Consider the following 18,400-nt stretch of genomic DNA (forward strand, 5'->3'; position numbering starts at 1 on the left):
CTGACCAGGCCACTGCTGCCCGTGTACCCCTGGAACCAATTTAAAATTGCCTACAGCCATGTGTTATTATTTTAGGCCTTCGATGCCTGTCTGCGGTCACTCCTTCCACTATGCCTCCACTGACCAGGCCACTGCTGCCCGTGTACCCCTGGAACCAATATAAAATTGCCTACAGCCATGTGTTATTATTTTAGGCCTTCGATGCCTGTCTGCGGTCACTCCTTCCACTATGCCTCCACTGACCACACCACTGCTGCCCGTGTACCCCTGGAACCAATTTAAAATTGCCTACAGCCAGCCAAATTTTTTTATTTTAGGCCTTCGATGCCTGTTTGCGGTCACTCCTTCCACTAGGCCTCCACTGACCACACCACTGCTGCCCGTGTACCCCTGGAACCAATTTAAAATTGCCTACAGCCAGCCCAATTTTTTTATTTTAGGCCTTTGATGCCTGTTTGCGGTCACTCCTTCCACTAGGCCTCCACTGACCACACCACTGCTGCCCGTGTACCCCTGGAACCAATTTAAAATTGCCTACAGCCAGCCCAATTTTTTTATTCTAGGCCTTCGATGCCTGTCTGCGGTCCATTCTTTCCACTACTACTACACTGACCAGGCCACTGCTGCCCGTGTACCCCTGGAACCAATTTAAAATTGCCTACAGCCATGTGTTATTATTTTAGGCCTTCGATGCCTGTCTGCGGTCACTCCTTACAATATGCCTCCACTGACCACACCACTGCTGCCCGTGTACCCCTGGAACCAATTTAAAATTGCCTACAGCCATGTGTTATTATTTTAGGCCTTCGATGCCTGTCTGCGGTCACTCCTTCCACTAGGCCTCCACTGACCACACCACTGCTGCCCGTGTACCCCTGGAACCAACATCAGAAAATATAAAAATAAGTATTTTGCTTATAAAAAAGAAAATACTGGAGAGATATCAAATGCAGACATTTTAACATTAAAAACAAACACATACAACAAAAATCTGGTACAGTACTAAAAATGGCCACCAGCTACAATAACTTTCTTCTGCAAGTAGTTAACTGAAAGGTTTTTTCAATTTAAAACACAGATATGGCATCCACCGAGTGTTGTCCTGTCGCGTCTTCTTTTTATTATTGCCAAGAAGATGCAAAACAATGAAAATAATAAAATCATTATTTACCAAAAAAATAGAGTAAGTCAAAACCACATTGCAAATAAACATTCATTACAAATAAAGAAGCAGGGCGCGTCCGAGGGTGAGTATATACCTAATAAGAATATAATCACCCTCGGACGCGCCCTGCTTCTTTCCGACAGCCTTCCTTCCTAAGAATCAGCCCTTCCATGGTGTAGAGAGAGGGTTTGTTACACTCCAAGGTGTTCTCCAGGTTGCCTTTCCAGAGCTTCGATCTTCCGGCTCTCGTTTAGTAGTTGTCGGAAAGTTGGCTGCATTAGGCCTACAAATTGGGTATGGGGTGGAGAGAGATGGTGTGTTCCACTCCACGGTGTTCTCCAGGTTGCCTTTCCAGAGCTTCGATCTTCCGGCTCTCGTTTAGTAGTTGTCGGAAAGTAGGCTGCATTAGGCCTACAAATTGGGTATGGGGTGGAGAGAGATGGTGTGTTACACTCCAAGGTGTTCCCCAGGTTTCCTTGCCATTGCTTCGGTCTTCCGACTCTCGTTTAGTAGTTGTAGAAAACTACACTGCATTAGGCCTAAAAAATGGGTATCGGGTGTAGAGAGATGGTGTGTTACACTCCAAGGTGTTCTCCAGGTTGCCTTTCCTGAGCTTCGATCTTCCAGCTCTCGTTTAGTAGTTCTTGGAAACTACACTGCATTAGGCCTACAAATTGGGTATGGGGTGTAGAGAGATGGTGTGTTCCACTCCAAGGTGTTCTCCAGGTTGCCTTTCCAGAGCTTCGATCTTCCGGCTCTCGTTTAGTAGTTGTCGGAAAGTAGGCTGCATTAGGCCTACAAATTGGGTATGGGGTGGAGAGAGATGGTGTGTTACACTCCAAGGTGTTCCCCAGGTTTCCTTGCCATTGCTTCGGTCTTCCGACTCTCGTTTAGTAGTTGTAGAAAACTACACTGCATTAGGCCTAAAAAATGGGTATCGGGTGGAGAGAGATGGTGTGTTACACTCCAAGGTGTTCTCCAGGTTGCCTTTCCTGAGCTTCGATCTTCCGGCTCTCGTTTAGTAGTTCTTGGAAACTACACTGCATTAGGCCTACAAATTGGGTGTGGGATGTAGAGAGATGGTGTGTTCCACTCCAAGGTGTTCTCCAGGTTGCCTTTCCTGAGCTTCGATCTTCCGGCTCTCGTTTAGTAGTTCTTGGAAACTACACTGCATTAGGCCTACAAATTGGGTATGGGGTGTTGAGAGATGGTGTGTTCCACTCCAAGGTGTTCTCCAGGTTGCCTTTCCTGAGCTTCGATCTTCCAGCTCTCGTTTAGTAGTTCTTGGAAACTACACTGCATTAGGCCTACAAATTGGGTATGGGGTGTAGAGAGATGGTGTGTTCCAGTCCAAGGTGTTCTCCAGGTTGCCTTTCCAGAGCTTCGATCTTCCGGCTCTCGTTTAGTAGTTGTCGGAAAGTAGGCTGCATTAGGCCTACAAATTGGGTATGGGGTGGAGAGAGATGGTGTGCTCCACTCCAAGGTGTTCTCCAGGTTGCCTTTCCAGAGCTTCGATCTTCCGGCTCTCGTTTAGTAGTTGTCGGAAAGTAGGCTGCATTAGGCCTACAAATTGGGTATGGGGTGGAGAGAGATGGTGTGTTCCACTCCAAGGTGTTCTCCAGGTTGCCTTTCCTGAACTTCTATCTTCAGGCTCTCATTAAATTGTGGTTAAACGGAACAACTGCATTTGGCGTACTAGTTGGTTTGGGGCCTACTATCGGTGTCTGCCACTCCTTGCTGTTCTCCTGGTTTCCTGTCCTGAAATTCCGTTTTCAGGCGCTCGTTAAGTAGTTGTTAATGTTAGACTGCATTTGGCCTACTAGTTGGATTGGGGCCTACTATCGGTGTCTGCCACTCCTTGCTGTTCTCCTCCACTGAACAAAGCTGTGCCGCCTGTTTACTACGGTTGCCAATTTTGAACTGCATTTCGACTACTTACTGATTTGGGCCTACTCTCTGTGTCAGCCTCTCATTCCAGTTGTCCTCCACTGCAATGCCCCCTGGTTATTCCTGTGTTACCAATTTTGAACTGCATTTAGCCAACTTTATTCTTTGGGCCTATATCTGTGTTTCCTCCTCATCCTGCCCATTGCCCAGCCAGTGATAGATGAGTCTGCTGGTACATTGACCCATAACGCAACATTCCCCGTGCACGCTACACAACAACATTGTGACCCTGCTGAAAGTCAGGTTGCTCTTCCCGCATACCATACCACCTTACACGGGGACAAAGAGGAAGGTGCAGATGAAAGTGCAGGTTCCTTCATCAGGTGGGGGGAGGAATACTAGTTGGCGACGTCACTGGCACAGGGCCTCTCATAGTACGCAAAAGTGTTGCTGCCGGTGGGAGGCGCCCCCGCCGTGCAAACACACCGCTGTACTTTGAGGGGCCCTGTGCCAGTGCCAATGCCAACGAGTGGGCCCCCCCTGCTTGCTCAGGTTCACAGCACTTGCAAAGTTGAAATACTTACCTCTCCCTGCTCCACTGCCGTGACGTGGTCCAGATTTCCTGGGCCCACTAATTACTTGAACCAGCCCTACCCACCACAACTTTAGCCAAATGACCCCCAATTTCAAATGCCTTCCAATTATTATAAGGTAAATTACGCTTGACAAGCTTCATTAAGAAGAATGGATGGTTTTGACATTAAAATGGGCACTCTAGGTGTTTTCCTGGCCCCCACTCACTGCCGACTATGCTGCCCCATTGACTTGCATTGGGTTTCGTGTTTCGGTCGATCCCGACTTTACGTCATAATCGGCCGATTTCACTCGACCCGACTTTTGAGATAGTCAGGTTTCGCGAAACCCGGCTAGACTCTAAAAAGGTCAAGGTCGCTCAACTCTAGCGGCAAGGCCAGCTCTGATGCATAGTCAGTCATATGCGCCCCATTAGGCCTTGGAACCCACATACTGGATGGGCCCAGGAAAATCCACTTCACAATATGCATTTTGTGCTCCATACTCCTTTGTTTTATACATTAGCAGCAAGGCCAGCCCTGCTGCATAGTCATATGCACCCCATTAGGCCTTGGAACCCACATACTGGATATGCCCATGAAAATCCACTTCACAATGTGCATTTTGTACTCCCGTACTCCTTGGTTTTACACATTGGCGGCAAGGCCAGCCCTGCTGCATAGTCAGTCATATGCACCCCATTAGGCCTTGGAACCCACATACTGGATGGGCCCATGAAAATTCACTCGCATTTTTTTAATGGTATGATGGCTTCCTCTTTGCACAATTATTTACAGGAGGATTTTGCAATTTTATTTGACATGTTTTTAACACTAAGGTTCAGATACGGCTTTAAAAAAGGCAAATACTTGCAATACAAGGCAATTTTATTGCAAACTACAAAATTCAAGGAACAGTATGATTGAATAGTGTGAGTCCGTGCTCTTTTGTATGTTTTAACATACACAGGTTAATAAGTACATATAAGGATTAACCCCTTAGTGACAGAGCCAATTTGGTACTTAATGACCAGGCCAATTTTTGCAATTCTGACCACTGTCACTTTATGAGGTTATAACTCTGGAATGCTTCAACGGATCCCGCTGATTCTGAGACTGTTTTTTCGTGACATATTGTACTTCATGTTAGTTGTAACATTTCTTCGATATTACTTGCGATTATTTATGAAAAAAACGGAAATATGGCGAAAATTTTTAAAATTTTGCAATTTTCAAACTTTGTATTTTTATGCCCTTAAATCAGAGAGATATGTCATGAAAAATAGTTAATAAATAACATTTCCCACATGTCTACTTTACATCAGCACAATTTTGGAAACAAAATTTTTTTTTGTTAGGGAGTTATAAGGGTTAAAAGTTGACCAGCAATTTCTCATTTTTACAACACCATTTTTTTTTAGGGACCACATCACATTTGAAGTCATTTTGAGGGGTCTATATGATAGAAAATAATGAAGTGTGACACCATTCTAAAAACTACACCCCTCAAGGTTCTCAAAACCACATTCAAGAAGTTTATTAACCCTTTACGTGCTTCACAAGAACTGAAACAATGTGGAAGGAAAAAATGAACATTTAACTTTTTTTTGCAAACATCTTAATTCAGAACCATTTTTTTTATTTTCACAAGTGTAAAAACAGAAATGTAACCATAAATTTTGTTATGCAATTTCTCCTGAATACGCCAATACCCCATATGTGGGGGTAAACCACTGTTAGGGCGCACCGCAGAACTTAGAAGTGAAGGAGCGCCGTTTGACTTTTTCAATGCAGAATTGGCTGGAATTGAGATCGGACACCATGTCACATTTAGAGAGCCCCTGATGTGCCTAAACAGTGGAAACTCCCCACAAGTGACACCATTTTGGAAACTAGACCCCTTAAGGAACTTATCTAGATGTGTGGTGAGCACTTTGAACCCCCAAGTGCTTCACAGAAGTTTATAACGTAGAGCCGTGAAAATAAAAAATCGCTTTTGTTTACACAAAAATGATCTTTTCGCCCACAAATTCTTATTTTCACAAGGGTAACAGGAGAAATTAGACCACAATCGTTGTTGTGCGATTTCTCCTGAATAAGTCGATACCCCATATGTGAGGGTAAACCACTGTTTGGGCGCACCGCAGAGCTTGGAAGTGAAGGAGCGCCGTTTTACTTTTTCAATGTTGAATTGGCTGGAATTGAGATCAGACGCCATGTCGCGTTTGGAGAGCCCCTGATGTGCCTAAACAGTGGAAACCCCCCACAAGTGACACCATTTTGGAAACTAGACCCCTTAAGGAACTTATCTAGATGTGTGGCGAGCACTTTGAACCCCTATGTGCTTCACAGAAGTTTATAACGTAGAGCCGTGAAAAAAAAAAATCGAATTTTTTCTACAAAAATGATTTTTTGCCCACAAATTTTTATTTTCACAAGGGTAACAGGAGAAATTAGACCACAAAAGTTGTTGTGCAATTTCTCCTGAGTACGCTGATACCCAATATGTGGGGGTAAACAACTGTTAGGGCGCACCGCAGAGCTTGGAAGAGAAGGAGTGCCGTTTTACTTTTTCAATGTAGAATTGGCTGGAATTGAGATTGGACGCCATGTCGCGTTTGGAGAGCCCCTGATGTGCCTAAACAGTGGAAACCCCCCACAAGTGACACCATTTTGGAAACTAGACCCCTTAAGGAACTTATCTAGATGTGTGGCGAGCACTTTGAACCCCCAGGTGCTTCACAGAAGTTTATAACGTAGAGCCGTGAAAAAAAAAATTTGCATTGTTTCTACAAAAATGATCTTTTTGCCCACAAATTCTTATTTTCAGAAGGGTAACTGGAGAAATTAGACCACTAAAATTGTTGTGCAATTTCTCCTGAGTACGTCGATACCCAATATGTGGGGGTAAACCACTGTTTGGGCGCACCGCAGAGCTTGGAAGAGAAAGAGTGCGGTTTTACTTTTTCAATGTAGAATTGGCTGGAATTGAGATCGGACGCCATGTCGCGTTTGGAGAGCCCCTGATGTGCCTAAACAGTAGAAATCCCCCACAAGTGACCCCATTTTGGAAACTAGACCCCCCATGGAACTTATCTAGATGTGTGGTGAGAACCTTGAATGCCCAAGTGCTTCACAGAAGTTTATAATGCAGAGCCGTGAAAATAAAAAATTTTTTTTTTCCACAAAAAAGATTTTTTAGCCACCAAATTTTTATTTTCACAAGGGTAACAAGAGAAATTGGACCCCAAAAGTTGATGTCCAATTTGTCCTGAGTATGCTGGTACCCCATATGTGGGGGTAAACCACTGTTTGGGCGCACGGCAGAGCTCGGAAGGAAGGAGCGCCGTTTTGGAATGCAGGCTTTGATAGAATGGTCTGCGGATATTATGTTGCGTTTGCAGAGCCCCTGATGTACCTAACCAGTAGAAACCCTCCACAAGTGACCCCATTTTGGAAACTAGACCCCCCAAGGAACTTATCTAGATGTGTGGTGAGAACTTTGAATGCCCAAGTGCTTCACAGAAGTTTAGAATGCAGAGTCGTGAAAATAAAAAATATTTTTTTTTCCACAAAAAAGATATTATAGCCCCCAAGTTTTTATTTTCACAAGGGTAACAGGAGAAATTGGACTGCAATAGTTGTTGTCCAATTTATCCCGAGTACGCTGATGCGCCATATGTGGGGGTAAACCACTGTTTGGGCGCACGGCAGAGCTCGGAAGGGAAGGAGCGCCTTTTTGGAATGCAGACTTTGATAGAATGGTCTGTGGGCATTATGTTGCGATTGCAGAGCCCCTGATGTACCTAAACTGTAGTAACCCCCCACAAGTGACCCCATTTTGGAAACTAGACCCCCCAAGGAACTTATCTAGATGTGTGGTGAGAACTTTGAATGCCCAAGTGCTTCACAGAAGTTTAGAATGCAGAGTCGTGAAAATAAAAAATATTTTTTTTTCCACAAAAAAGATATTATAGCCCCCAAGTTTTTATTTTCACAAGGGTAACAGGAGAAATTGGACTGCAATAGTTGTTGTCCAATTTATCCCGAGTACGCTGATGCGCCATATGTGGGGGTAAACCACTGTTTGGGCGCACGGCAGAGCTCGGAAGGGAAGGAGCGCCTTTTTGGAATGCAGACTTTGATAGAATGGTCTGTGGGCATTATGTTGCGATTGCAGAGCCCCTGATGTACCTAAACTGTAGTAACCCCCCACAAGTGACCCCATTTTGGAAACTAGACCCCCCAAGGAACTTATCTAGATGTGTGGTGAGAACTTTGAATGCCCAAGTGCTTCACAGAAGTTTAGAATGCAGAGTCATGAAAATAAAAAATATTTTTTCTTTTCACAAAAAAGATTTTGTAGCCCCCAAGTTTTTATTTTCACAAGGGTAACAAGAGAAATTGGACCCCAGAAGTTGTTGTCCAATTTATCCCGATTACGCTGATGCCCCATATGTGGGGGTAATCCACTGTTTGGGCGCACGGCAGAGCTCAGAAGGGAGGGAGCACCATTTGACTTTTTGAGCGCAAAATTGGCTGTCGTGTTTGGAGACCCCCTGATGTACCTAAACAGTGGAAAACCCCCAATTCTAGCTCCAACCCTAACCCCAATACACCCCTAACCCTAATCCCAACCTCATCCATAATCCTAATCACTAACCCTAACCATAATCACAACCCTTACCCCAAAACAACCCTAATGTCAACCCTAACCATAACCCTAATCAAAACCCTAAATCCAACACACCCCTAATCCTAATCTCAACCCTAACCTCAAACCTAACCCTAATCCCAATACACCCCTAATCACAACCCTAACCTTAACCCTAATCCCAAACCTAACCCTAATCCCAAGCGTAACCCTAATGCCAACCCTAACCCTAATACCAACCCTAATCCAAACCCTAACCCTAATCCCAGCTCTAACCCTAACTTTAGCCCCAACCCTAGCCCTAACTTTAGCCCCAACCCTAACCCTAGCCCTAGGGCTACTTTCACACTTGCGTCGTTTGGCATTCTGTCGCAATCCGTCGTTTTGGACAAGAAACGGATCTTGCAAATGTGCCCGCAGGATGCGTTTTTTGCCCATAGACTTGTATTGCCGACGGATCGTGACGGATGGCCACACGTCGCGTCCGTCGTGCACTGGATCAGTTGTGTTTTGGCGGAGCGTCGGCACAAAAAAAGTTCAATGAAACGTTTTTTTGTACGTCGCATCCGCCATTTCTGACCGCGCATGCGTGGCCGTAACTCCGCCCCCTCCTCCCCAGGACATAGATTGGGCAGCGGATGTGTTGAAAAACTACAGCTGCTGCCCACGTTGTGCACAATTTTCACAACGTGCGTCGGTATGTCGGGCCGACGCATTGCGACGGCCCCGTACCGACGTAAGTGTGAAAGAAGCCTAACCCTAAGTTTAGCCCCAACCCTAACCCTAACCCTAACCCTACCCCTAACCCTACCCCTACCCCTAACCCTAACCCTACCCCTAACCCTACCCCTAACCCTACCCCTAACCCTACCCCTAACCCTACCCCTACCCCTAACCCTACCCCTAACCCTACCCCTAACCCTACCCCTACCCCTAACCCTAACCCTACCCCTACCCCTAACCCTAACCCTACCCCTAACCCTAACCCTACCCCTAACCCTAACCCTACCCCTAACCCTAACCCTACCCCTACCCCTAATTTTAGCCCCAACTGCTGTTCTCCTGCCGGCTGGCAGATGGAGACAGATGGCGGGCGCACTGGGCATGCGTCCGCCATGTTCTGCTGCCGGCGGCCAGGAGGAGCAGCAAGAGGATCCAGGGACCTAGGTGAGTATGCTAGGGTCCCCGAATCCCCCTATTTCTCTGTCCTCTGATGTGCGATCACATCAGAGGACAGAGAATTACACTTTACTTTATTTTTTTTATTTTTTTTGCGGTCGCCGGTAAACAGTTAATTACCGGCGATCGCAAAACAGGGGTCGGTAATACCGACCCCGATCATGCTCTTTGGGGTCTCGGCTACCCCCGGCAGCCGAGACCCCAAAGATTCTCCCGGTGCCGGCCGGCGGGCGCACTGCGCATGCGCCCGCCATTTTGAAGATGGCGGCGCCCACCGGGAGACACGAGGAGCATCGGGGGAGCTAGGTGAGTATTGGGGGGCCACCTGGGACCCCTTTTCTCTGTCCTCCGATGTGCGATCACATCGGAGGACAGAGAAATTAAAAAGAGATCGCTTTTTTTTTTTTTTTTTGCGATCGCCGGTAAACGGTTAATTACCGGCGATCGCAAATGCGGGGTGGGTTAAAAAAACCCCGAATCATGTTCTCTGGGGTCTCGGCTACCCTCGGCAGCCGAGACCCCGGAGAAAATCGGCCTCTGGGGGGCGCTATGGACTTTTTCCACAGCGCCGTTGGCGCTGTGGTTTAAGTACCCTTAGCGGCCGCCGTTAAAAGGCGTATCGGCGGTCGCTAAGGGGTTAAATAAATATATTGATTATGTATATATGAAGATTAACTACATACAGTATAGTTAGATCATCACCAAGAGGCTTTTAAAGATCATCTGTCTGGAATATCAGAGAAGCAACACCAAGACAGAGAAACCCTGGGAGATTACCTACACTGCACGGGCATCCCCAATTATGCAGGTATCAGCACACTGTACATGTACAGGTAACCCAGTTTGGGTATCTGTCTTAGTCATGTTTCTCTGGTCTTATATAGTGAATAACACTATAACACCACTTTTCATGGTTGGATGAATCTGAGATATCATGGAGCCATCAGACGAGGAGCCATAAACCCTTAGAATATAAAAGCCACAAGGATTTAGATCAAACCACTACCGGCATAGTTTCAGTAAACCTTAATGTTTTACAATGACAAACAGCAAACATATAGAGGCTTAGAACTGTTTGTGAAGTGAATAAACAAACATTTATCAAGATTGTGTCACTATGAGCATTGTCTGTCACATCTCTAAATGTTTTACAAGAAATGCAGCTATGTGATTGAATGCATTCGGTATACAGTATTTCAATCCTGTTTACAAATCGCCATTTGTATATTCTCCATTTGCACATTTGAGGCAGACAAAGTTAAGGCTTGCAATGAGAGAAACAAATATAGTGGACAAAGCTATATTTTTAATGAACTACTGAGGCAAAGTAACAGCTTTGCTTTATCAAATTTATATGAAGTGTACTTTGTCCAATGTTAGCAACCAGGCAACACAAAAAGGAGCTTTTCAAGTGAGCACTTTAAGGTACACAAATGTTATGATTATGATGTGTTTGCCAACAAGGATGTGGTTTCACCAATGGGGGGTACCTTTTGTAAAAATAGACTAGTGCCATCACAGCCCCCCTTGACCAAACTTCACCGGCCTATAACAGTACAAAGCACGTTCAGAGTTAAGAAGTAGGCCCAATGGAATGCCATGCCCAATCCCCCAATGTGGGGTCCTTTTTGGACTGATTAAACTAGTGCTATCACAGGCCCCTAGACCTAAATGCCCCGTACAGACCACGTTCACCCTTGTCATCTAGTGGCAGTTAAAGGACACATTGCAGGAGACAGACTTAAGAAGTTAGCCCAATGTAATGCCCAATTCCCCAATGTGGGGTCCTGTTTTTACAAAATGAAATAGTGCCTTCACAGCCCCCATGCCCAAAAATCACTTGCCTATGACAGCACTGAGCATGTGCACTCAGGTCACCTAGTGGCAGTTAAAGGACACATTGCAGGAGACAGACTTAAGAAGTAGGCCCAATGTACTGTATTGCCCAATTTCCCAATGTGGGGTCCTGTTTTTACAAAATGAAATAGTGCCTTCACAGCCCCCGTGCCCAAAAATCACCGGCCTATAACAGTACTGAGCACGTGCACCCTGGTCATGTGATCGGAGAATTAGGACCAATGTAGTGGTGTGGGTCTCTGAGACTTTTAATGCAGTGCATGATCTGCCAAACAATTCCCCAATGGGGGTACCTTTTTTAAAAATACACTAGTGCCATCGCATGCCCCTAGCCCAAACTTCAACGGCCTATAACAGTACTAAGCACGTTCACCCTGGTGATCTAGTGGCAGGTACAGGACAGAATGCAGGAGACAGAGTTAAGAAGTCGGCCCAATGTAATGTTATGCCTAACTCCCCAATGTAAAATCCTTTTTTTAAAAGAAAAGAGTGCCATCACAGGCTCCTTGGCCAACATGCACCGTACAGCGTACGTTCACCCTGGTGATCTACTGGCAGGTACAGGACAGATTGCAGGAGACAGAGTTAAGAAGTCAGCCCAATGTAATGTCATGCCCAATTCCCCAATGTAAAATCCTTTTTTTTTTAAAGAAAAGAGGGCCATCACTGGCCCCTTGGCCAACAAGCACCGTACATAGCACGTTCACCCTGGTGATCTAGTGGCAGGTACAGGACAGATTGCAGGAGATAGAGTTAAGAAGTCAGCCCAATGTAATGTCATGCCCAATTCCCCAATGTAAAATCCTTTAAAAAAAAAGAAAAAAAAAAGAGTGCCATCACAGGCCCCTTGGCCAACATGCACCGTACAGAGCACGTTCACCCAGGTGATCTACTATAGGTACAGAACAGATTGCAGGAGACCGAGTAAAGAAGTAGGCCCAAAGAAATGTCATGCCCAATTTCCCAATAAGTTGCAGCAGGGCAGGCCAGGACCTACAAGGTGTAGAAAGCCAGTTCATGCCACATGTCCAGCTTGGATACCCAAAAATTAAAAGGCACAGAGGAATCACGGAGGACGTTTGTACGATCTGCAAGGTACTCCATCACCATCTTCCCAAACATTGCACTTCTTGTGACAGCACCCCTTGTCTCTGTGCCGCCACGATGGGAGGGTCTGAGAAAACTGTTCCAGAACTTGGCCATTGTTACCCTGCCTGAGCTGGATTGTACTTCTGTCTCTCTCACTTGTAGTCCTTGGTTGTACAACAAATTCTGACATCTGCTGCCAGCGTTCTCACATGGGAATTTTCTAACTAATTCCGCTACAAGGGCCCTATGGTACTGCAACATTTTTGTACACCTCTCTGCCTCAGGCAGAGGAGATTGAAAGTTCTCCTTGTAGCGTGGGTCTAAAAGTGTCACCAACCAGTAATGAGTCACCCAAAATTTTGATAATCCGAGGGTCACGTGAAATGTGAAATGCAGCGCAGCATAAAGTCAGCCATGCGTGCCAGACTGCTAACAGGCAAGAATTCCGTGTCCTCACCAACAGGACGACTGACCATGCTGTCCTTCTCCTCCTCCTCCTCATCCTCCTCCTCCCTGTCCTCAGGCTATCCCCGCTGAACAGAAGCTAATACAGATGTGTTTGTAGTATTGTCTATAGGGCATGAAAGTAGCTCCTGTTTTTCCTCCTCCTCCTCATTGCCTACTAATCCACGTTGAGAAGACATGAGGCTGGGCTGAGTGTAATCCCCTGTATGTTTCCTCGCTCCATGTCTTTGTGCTCCACCTGCAATGCATCCTCTTTGATTGTGAGCAGAGAGTTTTTCAGAATGCTGAGAAGTGGGATGGTGATGCTAATTTTGGCGTCATCACCACTCACCATCTTGGTGCAGTCCTCAAAGTTATCAAGGATGTTGCATATGTCTGAAATCCATGTCCACTCCTGAGGTCTTATTTGTGGAGTCTGACCTGAAATTCGATGGCCTTGTTGATGTTGGTAGTCAACAACGGCCCTCTTCTGCTCAAAAATCCTTTCCAACATGTGCAGCGTAAGGTTCCAGCAAGTGGGGACATCACACGACAGTCTGTGAGCTGGAATCTGAAACCGCTTCTGTAGGACGGCAAGGGCGGCTGAAGCTGTAGCTGACTTCCTAAAATGGGCAGACAGACGGCATACTTTCACTAGCAGATCCGGCAGCTCCGGGTAGCTTTTCAGAAAACGTTGAACCATGAGGTTAAGCACAAGGGCCAAGCAAGGTATGTGTGTGAGCTCACCTTGCCTCAGAGCAGCCAACAGGTTACAGCCATTGTCACACACGACCATGCCTGGCTGTAGGTTCAGCAGTGTCATCCAAACATCTGACTGCTCTTTCAGCACTGTCCACAACTCTTCTGCATTGTGCAGTTTGTCACCTATGCAGATTAGCTTCAGCATAGCCTGTTGCCCCTTGGCTGAGGCAGTGCTTCCAGCTTCTGACTGATGTGTTGATTTCAGACATGGAGGATGAAGAAGAGGGGGAGGAGGAGGAGGTGCACGAGCTGTAGACTGTGGGGGCATCCCTGATTGACATAGGGCCAGCAATCCTCAGTGTGGGGAGGATGTGTTCCATCCCAACGTCCAACTGGGTCCCGGCTTCCACTATGTTGACCCAGTTTGCCGTCATTGAGATGTACCGTCCCTGCCCACAAGCACTTGTCCACATGTCCGTGGTTAGGTGGACTTTCCCGGTAACAGCATTGTTGAGGGCATGGCTAATGTTGTGGGACACATGCTGGTGTAATGCCGGTACGGCACACCTAGAGAAATAGTGGCGACTGGGGACCGAGTACCTTGGAGCGGCCGCCACCATCAGGTTGCGGAAGGCTTCCATCTCAACAAGCCTAAAAGGCAGCATTTCTAGCACAAGCAGAAGAGAAATATTAGAATTGAGGACTGTGGCCTGTGGGGCGTTGGCTGGGTATTTCCGCTTGTGTTCCAAAGACTAGGTTGTAGACAACTGAACGCTGTGCTGGGACAAGGATGTGGATGTGCTTGCTGATGGTGCTGCTTGACTGTGGGCCACAACAGGTGCAGGGCTAGAGGCATCTTCACATGCACTGTGTACTGGGGATTGGCTTCTATGCAAAACAGTGGAAGAAGCAGTAGTGTGACCAGCAGGCAGTGGTCATGGGGTTCAGCCCACAAAGTTGGGTGCTTTGCTTGCATGTGCCTGGTCATGCTGGTGGTGGTCAGGCTGGTTGTTTTGCTACCCCTGCTGATGCGGGCATGGCAGGTGCTGCAAATGGCCTGTTTGGGGTTATCAGCAGAGTCTTTAAAAAATAGCCAGACTAGGGAAGATCTCACAGGTGGAATGGCAACTTCACTTATTTTGGTGTTACGGGGAACGGATGCATGCCTTCTGTCTATGGCCACCACACTGCTTCTTCCTGCCTGTTGGTGGGATATGCCTCCTTCCCCATTTGTGCTGCTGTCCTCGCTATGCATGTCCTCCTGCCAGGTTGGGTCAGTCACTATAAACATAAGGATGAATGACCTCAGGGAGATCAAAACATCCAACTCTGCGAAGACACCATCACGTGTTTCTCAACGCAGTGATCCAGAACACTCCCTATGTCAGTCACTATGTCATCCACCACCTCGTCTTCCACATCTGCACCCTGCTCCTCCTCCTGACTTTCTGGCAATTGTGTCTCATCATCTTCCACCTCTTGTGACACTTTCCCACCATCGCCTTCGTGTGACTGGGGCTGGTCAATGCTTTGGGAAGCTCTACATGTGATCTCATCTTTCCCCACTTCAAGTTGACTGGCAGATATTTCTGAATCTTGAAATGGAAAACTGAACAGCTCTTCAGAGTGTCCAAGTGTGGGATCAGCTGTCTCAGGGCACTCGGCATGGTCGGAGGAAGGAGGATCAGGGTGAGGAATATCCTGGCCACACTCACAGCTACTCAGACTTGACTGTGTGGAAGACGTGGTGGTGGTGGCTAAGTGACTGGAAGCATTATCCACTATCCAACCAACAACCGTTTCACACTGCTCTGGCTTCAATAGTGGTGTGCTACGGTCCCCTAGAAACTGGGAAAGGAAGGTCGAGCGAGAAGATGTGGGTCTCTGTTGTTGCCCACTTTCATCTTGCCCACGGCCTCTGGATGCACCATCAGCATCACGTCCACTTCCCCGTCCCTTGCCTTCCCCATTTTAAATGGACTACTGCACTATTTCAGATGCTCAACACAAATGTCTTTATTAGTAGCGAAATAATATGTGATCAGTATGCCTTCAAATCTACGATTTTTCAAACCCAAACACCAGGCAGGCTTCAGCCTGACCTAACAGACTGTATTCAATTTTTTTTTAAGTTAATTTATGCGAAATAACGCTGTATAAGATTTGAGTATCTCACAGCCAAAAAATAAGTACACTGGCCTCCAATGCCAAAACTTGGAGCAGAGATATATGACGGCTGTAACAGAAATACCACACTGGCAAATATGTGGCCTTTCAAATTTTTTTTAGGCTGAATAACACTGTATAGGATTTGAGTATCACACAGCCCAAAAATAAGTACACCGGCCTCCAATGCCAAAACTTGGAGCACAGATATATGACGGCTGTAACAGAAATACCACACTGGCCAATCTGTGGCCTTTCAATTTTTTTAGGCTGAATAGCTCTGTATATAATTTGAGTATCTCACAGCCAAAATATAAGTACACCGGCCTCCAATGCCAAAACTTGGAGCAGAGAAATATATTGGCTGTAACAGAAATACCACACTGGCAATTCTGTGGCCTTTCAAATTTTTTTTAGGCTGAATAGTGCTGTATAGAATTTGAGTATCACACAGCCCAAAAATAAGTACACCGGCCTCCAATGCCAAAACTTGGAGCACAGATATATGACGGCTGTAACAGAAATACCACACTGGCAAATCTGTGGCCTTTCAAATTTTTTTAGGCTGAATAGCGCTGTATATAATTTGAGTATCATACTGCCAAAATATAAGTACACCGGCCTCCAATGCTAAAACTTAGAGCAGAGATATATGATGGCTGTAACAGAAATATCACTCTGGCAAATCTGCGGCCTTTCAATTTTTTTTTAGGCGAAATAGTGCTGTATAGAATTTGACTATCAGACAGCCAAAAAAAAATACACCTGCATCCAATGACCAAACTTGGAGCACACAGATATATGAGGCCTTTTTCGGTGAATTTAAAACACCAAAAAAAAGGGGCACAAGGGTAGCACACACAACTATGCTACGTATGCCTGACAAACTATAATTTTTCAACAGGCTTCAGTCTTACAGAACAGACTGTATTTTTTTTTTTTTTTTTTTGGGGGGGGGGGATTTTTGGGGAAAAAAAAGGTGTATAGTCAGTAAATAAGCTGCAGCAGCAGGCAGTTATGGAGCTTTGGGAAGGATGCATTGGGACCAATGGACGTACATACAGTGCCTGCAGGCTTGGCACTGATGTGGATATGCTGTGCCCTGCCTGCCTAGCGCTGCAATATCGGGACCCACGAATTAGACCTAAAAAGGACTGTTGGTTTCTCAGGAGTTGTGGATGTAAGAGTTGCAAATCTACACTACCTCTAAAAGCCACGATTCTGACCCTATTTCAGCACCAGTTCTCCCTACTCTCGCTGATACAGGAACAGAATGCGGCGAGCAGGGCGGCGCCAGGTCTCTTATACTTTGGATAATGCTGTGCGGCCCAGCCAATCACTGCTCGACCACAACAAAGATGGCTGCGGCGTTTCATGGCCTGGAAGACAATCCCTGCACCATGGGTCTCTAAAGTCCACCAAAACTGCTGGGTGGAGACTGCGGTTACCGCCGAATAATCCCGGAAATGCTCGCTGCTCGCCTAGCATAGCTATACTCGGGCGAGTAACGAGTAGTGCCGAGCATATTCACTCATCTATAAAGATCATCAGAAATGTCTTTGTACTGTCCCCTTATATATTTATACATTAAAATAAGATCACCCCTTAGCCCTCGTTTTTCCAAAGTAAATAGCCCCAAGTGTAATAACTAGTGTTGAGCATTCCAATACTGCAAATATCGGGTATCGGCCGATATTCGCTGTGTCGGAATTCCGATACAGAGTTCCGATATTTTTGTGATATTGGATACTGGAATTGGAAGTTTCCATAGTGCAATGATGCACTATAATGGAGTGTGGGCGGTGCGTGGGTGGAGACTGCGTGTGTGTGTGTGCGGGCGGGGTCTGTGTGTGATCGTGGGGGCTCTGAGCGTGCCTGCTGGGGCTCTGGGCGGCCTGCCGGGCTCTGTATGGGACTTACGGGGTCTGTGCGGCCTGCCGGGCCTCTGTGTGTGCTTGCCGGGGCTCTGTGTGTGCCTGCCAGGGCTCTGTGCATGCCTGCCGGGGCTCTGTGCGGCCTGCCAGGGCTCGGGGCGTGCCTGCTGGGGCTCTGAATGGCCGGCCGGGGCTCTGTGCGTGCCTGCCGGGGCTCTGTATGTTCCTGCTGGGGCTCTGTGTGCAGCCTGCCGGGGCTCTATGCATGCCTGCTGGGGCTCTGTGCGGCCTGCCGGGGCTCTGTGCAGGCTGCCGGGGCTCTGTGCGGGCTTACTGGGGCTCTGTGTGGCCTGCCGGGGGTCTGTGCAGGCATCGTCCGATGGGACGATGCCTGCAACAGTGACAGACAGTGATTGACACATTATCCAATGATGGGACAGTAGTAGTCCCATCATCCGGCTAATGTGTTGAATGTAAAAAAAAAAAATACTACATACATACTACATACATATTACATACATACTACATACATACATACTACATACAGTACATACATACTAAATACATACATACTACATACATACTACCTACATACATACATACATATTACATACATACTACATACTACATACATACTACATACATACATACAGTGGGGCAAAAAAGTATTTAGTCAGTCAGCAATAGTGCAAGTTCCACCACTTAAAAAGATGAGAGGCGTCTGTAATTTACATCATAGGTAGACCTCAACTATGGGAGACAAACTGAGGAAAAAAAATCCAGAAAATCACATTGTCTGTTTTTTTATCAT

General features: G+C 46.5%; 1 protein-coding gene across 1 annotated transcript in view; it reads left to right on the forward strand.

Moving 5' to 3' along the window:
- Window positions 1–18,400, forward strand: part of TMEM132C (transmembrane protein 132C) — a 1,168,692-nt gene that overhangs the window by 848,180 nt on the left and 302,112 nt on the right. The window lies entirely within an intron of this gene.

This window comes from Ranitomeya imitator, chromosome 1 (genome assembly GCF_032444005.1).
Source record: "Ranitomeya imitator isolate aRanImi1 chromosome 1, aRanImi1.pri, whole genome shotgun sequence".
Taxonomy (NCBI): Eukaryota; Metazoa; Chordata; class Amphibia; order Anura; family Dendrobatidae; genus Ranitomeya; species Ranitomeya imitator.